A 6,587-nucleotide genomic window follows, 5' to 3' on the forward strand; every position below is an offset into this window, starting at 1 on the left:
TAGAGTTGACACTGAAAAGGACAGTGGTCAAAGGTACTCTGTTGGGTCTAGGACAGACTAGTAATTGTAACTGCCAGGAGAGCACGTTACAGCACATTTTTTAGGAATTTCAAAGAGGAAGGAGTGTTAGCAACACAATCTTGAAACTAAAAATCAGATATGGAAAAAAAATTATTTTTTTATTTTATTTAAAAAAATTATTAAAGCTTTTTATTTACAAAGCATATGCATAGGTAATTTTTCCCACATTGACCCTTGCACAATCTTTTGTTGTAAATTTTCCCCTCCTTTCCCCACTCCTCCCCTAGCTGTCAAGTAGTCCAATACATATTAAATATGTTGAAATATGTTAGATCTAATATATGTATACATATTTGTACAGTTGTCTTGTTATGCAAGAAAAATCAGATCAAGAAATTAGAAAAAGAAAAACTGAGAAAGAAAACAAAATGCAAGCAAATAACAACAGAGTGAGAATGCTATATTGTTTTCCACACGCTGTTTCCATAGTTCTCTCCCTGGGTTTAGATGGTTCTCTTCATCACTGCACAAGTGGAACTGATTTGAATTATGTCATTTTTGAAGAGAGCCATATTTATCAGAAATGATCATCATATAGTCTTATTGTTGCCATATATAATGATCTCCTGTTTTTGCTCATTTCACTTTGCATCTGTTCATGTAAGTATCTCCACACCTCTCTGAAATCATTTGCTGGTCGTTTCTTACAGAATAATAATATTCCATAGCATTCATATACCATAATTTATTCAGTCATTCTCCAATTGATGGGCATCCACTCAGTTTCTGGCCACTACAAAAAGAGCTGCCACAAACATTTTTTGCCCATGTGGGTCCCTTTCCCTCCATTAAGATCTCTTTGTGATAGTAGAAACACTGCTAGAAGAAAAAGTATGCACAGTTGGATAACTTTTTAGCTCCAAAGTGCTCTCTAGAATGGTTGGATTCATTCACAGTTCCACCAACAATGTATCAGTGTACAAGTTTTCTCACATCCTCTCCAACATTCTTCATTATCTATTCCTGTCATTATAGCCAATCAGACAGGTGTGCAATAGTATCTCAGAGTTGTCTTAATTTACATTTATCTGATCAATAGTGATTTGGAGAACCTTTTCATGTGGCTACAAATAGTTTCAATTTCTTCATCTGAAAATTGTTAATATCTTTTGACTATCAACTGGAGAATGGCTAGAGCTATTATAAATTTGAATCAATTCTCTATATATTTTAGAGATAAGGCTTTTATCAGATCCTTTGGAAGTAAAATGTTTTCCCAATTTATTGCTTTCCTTCTAATCTTGTCTGCATTAGTTTTGTGTGTACAAAAACTTTTTAACTTAATGTAATCAAAGTTATCTTTTTTATGATCAATAATGATCTTTAGTTCTTCCTTGGTCACAAATTCCTTCCTTTGGAAGTAAAATGTTTTCCCAATTTATTGCTTTCCTTCTAATCTTGTCTGCATTAGTTTTGTGTGTACAAAAACTTTTTAACTTAATGTAATCAAAGTTATCTTTTTTATGATCAATAATGATCTTTAGTTCTTCCTTGGTCACAAATTCCTTCCTCCTCTGGAGAAAAAATTGTTAAAAAAGAATTGTAAGGAATCATCATAATGTTTCTGGGCAGAAGCAGGTTCTACTTCTCTTAAGGAAGAGGGAGTTCTGAACAAAGAAGTGGGAGAACTTTAATACTTTCTAGTGTGGCACAGCCCCTCTCTTCAGAAAATGGACTGGCCCATTTCTTCTGGGTCACAATTTTTTCTGATATGGCCACTATATGTTTCCTCTTAATATGTATAAAATGTGTTCCCTCCCTCATCATACATCCCATGTTCAAAAATGATGAAAAACTCCTCCTAAAGGGTGTGCTGTTTAATATTCAATTAGCCCATTAAGCAGGCTCAGTAATGATTTGGTCAAGTCAGATCATTGACTCCAGTTAGTTTGGGCTGTATTAGCTATTATTTTAAGTTTGTGGTTTTCTCAAAATCACAAGATTCTTTCTGATTGGTTGAATCCACCTGTGCCTTCCTACTCCCCCAATTCCTTGTTTCCTCAAGAATTCTATTGATCATTAATCATTCTGTGGAGTCTTAACTTTCCTTAACCTCTAACATTTTGAAAACTTCTTGGTCAGTGGTACCCACTATCCCACGCTATCTCAGAGCTTGCAACATTGTGCAAACCCAACTTTTCAGCTTTTTTTACAGGAGGATTGCTGGAACTCTATCTTTCCAGAAATCAGCAAGAGTCAGGATCACTAAACGTCTTTATTCTAGATCTTTACCTTCGCCTCCAACGCCCGGTCACGAGTGCAAGTGAGCGTGAGTTCCACCACCCAAGTTTCTCTTGCTCCTCCCACACACGTCACTTCCCCCTCTTTGTCCCACCAATCAAGTCAGCACAGAACAGCTGGGGAGGGTCAACCTTAAACAAGTTAATAGGGAACCGTCCAATTGGCAATTAGTCTCACGTGCTTCACCATCCAAGTGCATTGCTCAGTTCTAGCCCTTTACATCTCCCGCTTTCTTTTGTTTTAGACCACAGGAGGTCGCGCCATCCCTGACCTTTCAGGGAGATGAGAACCCCAAAAAGGACGTGATCACGCCCCCCCTGACTTCTCAGGAGGGGAGATGAAAGCACTAAAAAGGAGATAATCACGCCCTCCCTGACATCTCAGGAAGGGAGATGAGAAGCACCAAAGAGAAGTGGGGATTTGCTAGCGGGTTTCTGGATTGAAGGGCCTTATTAGAGACAAGTATGCACAAACCCATCAGCATGGGAGTTATTACACAAGCACATAGCAATAACGCAGAGGCTATTAGTGGTGACTCTCCCCACAATCAGTGCAGACTCGATGTGGTGTAACAAACAGGAATTGTACATGCAAATAGTGACATAACAAACAATATAAATCAACATGGTATTGTAAGAGATTTCCAGAAGTCCTAGAAGGAGGGTATGTAGACACCAGACACACATACCCCTTCTTCAGCAACCAAGAAATAGTCCAAAACCAATCTATTGTCCATTGCTTCACTGTTAGGGAATCCAATGATCCCCACAAGTTTTTGAAATCCCACATCAGTCTTTTTATATGTTAGGGAATCCAATGATCCCCACAAGTTTTTGAAGTCCAGCAACAGTCTTATGATGCCTCAGAGAATCCAATGATTCCTGAGGACTTTTCAGTCCTACAATAGTCTTATGATGTCTCAGAGAATCCAATGATTCCTGAGGATTTCAGTCCTACAATAGTCTTATGATGTCTCAGAGAATCCAATGATTCCTGAGACTTTCAAGTCCTACAATAGTCTTATGATGTCTCAGAGAATCCAATGATTTCTGAGGATTTTCAAGTCCAACAGTTTTTGATGTCCATGGGTCAAACGCCATAACTGCCAGGTTCTTTCAGTGGTGGGCACAGTCAGCAACAGAACCACCCGATGTTTCTTGGGCCTTCTCCTTCGTTTCAAGGGTCTGCTCTGTCTCTCTCCGATGGACAAGGCGAATACGGCTCGTTGGCACCCATCTGATTCCTTCTCCATCTGTAGAGATACAAGCAAACCCTCTCCCCCAAGCAGTTAACCTATCTGGTCCCTTCCATTCACCACTTTCTGGGTCTCTCCACATCACTTGGCGATTATCTAAAGACAGTGGAGCTGCTCGCACTGGACACTGCCCTTCCGGTGAGTTATAAAACCTGTCTGCTGGAGCCAGTGCATCTTTGTCAAAAATTAAAAAATTAATGGTATAGAGAACTAAATTTAGAAGTTCTCTAGGGTTACCCGTGGCTCCCCCTTTCTTTTGTTTTTGGAGGAGTGTCTTAATATCTCTGTTTCTTCTCTCTACTATTGCCTGCCCTTGAGGATTAAAGGGTATGCCCGTGGTGTGTAAAATCTTATACTGTGCACAAAAGTGTGTAAAATGTTTAGATGTATATGCAGGTCCATTGTCTGTTTTTATTGCTTGTGGCACGCCCATAATTGCAAATGCTTGTATAAGGAATTCAGTGACCACTCGGGCTGTCTCTTTTGCTGCTGGTATTGCAAATGTGAATCCTGAAAAGGTGTCTACCACGACATGGATAAAAGATAGACGACCAAAAGATTTATAATGGGTCACATCCATTTGCCAAATTTCATTAGGTCTCAAACCACGAGGGTTCTTCCCTGGAGGGAGTGTAGGAGCATGGAAAGGAAGGCAAGCTGTACAGGCTTTTACTATGCTCCTAGCTTCTTCTCTTGTTATTCCAAACTGCAAACGTAAAGCTCGGGCAGCCTGATGATATTTAGAATGAGACTCTTGTGCTTCTTGAAATAAAGGAGTACTGGCCAGCATGGTTAGAAGGCTATCTGCCTTTGAATTACCATCAAAAATAGGACCTGGAAGTCCACTATGGGAATGGACATGCAAAATATAAATCTTACCTGGATGCTTTCTCACTTGCTCTTGAAGCTCTTTAAAGAGCTGATATATATTGGAGGCTACAAATTTTATTTGGGCTGTGGCAATTCTTTGAACCACACCTACTGAATAGGCTGAATCAGATATTATATTTATGTCTCCCGGATAATAAGCAAGAGCTAGAATGATTGCATACAATTCATTCTGCTGAGTGGACTGAAAAGGAGTTCTGATTACTCTCTTTATAGTTAAGTCACGAGAATACACAGCGCAAATATTATGTTTGGATGCATCTGTAAAGATAGTTGGTCCTTTAAGAGGAACTTTAGAAACCTTTTCTTCAAGAATCCATTGCCAATTATGTAGCAGTCTGGTTATCTTTAATGGAGACCCGTGTGCAAAATTTGGAGCCATGGCTAATAAAATTTGCCACTCTGGGATGGTTTCGCAGCACACATTAACTTGTGCATTAGTATAAAAGGTATATATCTTATCAGGTCTTGTCCCAGATAATTGTACTGCTCGTTTAATGGCCTTTAATAAAATTCTAGCCACAAGCACTGGGTAAGGAATAAGGCTTTGTTCTGGTTGTGCTGGGAGGTTCACCCACTCTATCACACTGTCTCCTTGATGAAGGACTGCTGTGGGGGCCTCTTGTGTAGCAAAAACTGATATTTCCAAGGGTTTTTGAGTGACTCTTTCAACCACATTGGATAAAGCCAGTTCAACTTGTCTCAAAGCCTCTTGAGCTTCTTTTGTAAGCTGGCGTGGTGAATTTAAAGCACTGTCTCCCCTTAAAATGTCATATAATGGTTGCAATTGACAGGTAGTCAAGCCTAGCACGGGACGCATCCATTGGATATCTCCTATCAATTTCTGGAAGTCATTTAAGGTGTTTAGCTTCTCTGTTCTTAAGGAGAGTTTTTGTACTGTAAGCACCTTAGGATATACTTCATATCCTAAATATTGAAAAGGAGCATGTCTTTGAATCTTTTCTGGAGCTATGTGCAATTTATAATTCCTTAGTGTTTCTATGGTTTTTTGTAGACATGCTTCTAACATTTGTTCCTCAGGTGCACATCCCAATATATCATCCATGTAATGTAATAACATTACTTTTGGAAATGCTTTTCTTACTGGACTAAGAGCAGCAGCAACATACATTTGACACATAGTAGGGCTGTTTTTCATTCCCTGTGGCAAAACTGTCCATTCATATCTTTTATAAGGCTCAGCTAAGTTAACGCTGGGCACTGAAAAGGCAAATCTTTTCATATCCTCCTTATCTAGAGGGATAGAATAGAAACAATCCTTTATGTCTATAACCCACAGAGGCCATTCTCTAGGCAACTGAGTAGGAGATGGAAGTCCAGGTTGAAGAGTTCCCATAGTTTCCATCTGTTCATTTACCTTTCTTAAATCAGTCAACATCCTCCATTTTCCAGATTTCTTTTTTACAACAAATACTGGGGAATTCCAAGGACTTAGAGAAGGTTGTAAGTGTCCTTGATCAAGTTGTTCCTGTACTATATCTAGTAAGGCCTGAATTTTATTGTTATCTAAGGGCCACTGTTCTATCCACACTGGTGTATCAGTTTTCCACTGGATAGGAACAGGTGAAAGTGGTGGCAGGCCTTCAACAGCAGCCCTGCCTAAAAAACCGAAGTACTCATTTTTAACCCTAATTGTTGTAAAATGTCTCTTCCCCACAGATTGATGGGGATTTTTTCAACTATAAAAGGAGTAAAAACTCCTGTTTCACCTTCAAATACCCATCTTAAAGGGGTAGCACTAACTTCAGCTGCTATTGATCCTCCTACCCCAGACATGTAGGTGTCTGCCTTAGTCTTTGGCCAGTGACTGGGCCAGTTGGCACCTCTAATGACTGTGCGATCTGCACCTGTGTCCACCAGTCCTTCTAATGCTATGCCATTTATATAGATGGTGAGCATAGGTCGGTCAGCTGTCACAGCTGCTGTCCAGTATATTCCTGGGTTTTTCTGCTTGGAGTCCGAACATGGGTGACTGTCACCAGGTTGCTTATTAGGAGTCTGTATCAATAAACCCGATGCTACTACTTCCCCTGGTTGATAAGTCACACATTGTCTCCCTGTGTTAGTGACTGGGATATTATCTACACATTCCCCAGTTTCC

Source organism: Sminthopsis crassicaudata, chromosome 3 (genome assembly GCF_048593235.1).
Source record: "Sminthopsis crassicaudata isolate SCR6 chromosome 3, ASM4859323v1, whole genome shotgun sequence".
Classification (NCBI taxonomy): domain Eukaryota; kingdom Metazoa; phylum Chordata; class Mammalia; order Dasyuromorphia; family Dasyuridae; genus Sminthopsis; species Sminthopsis crassicaudata.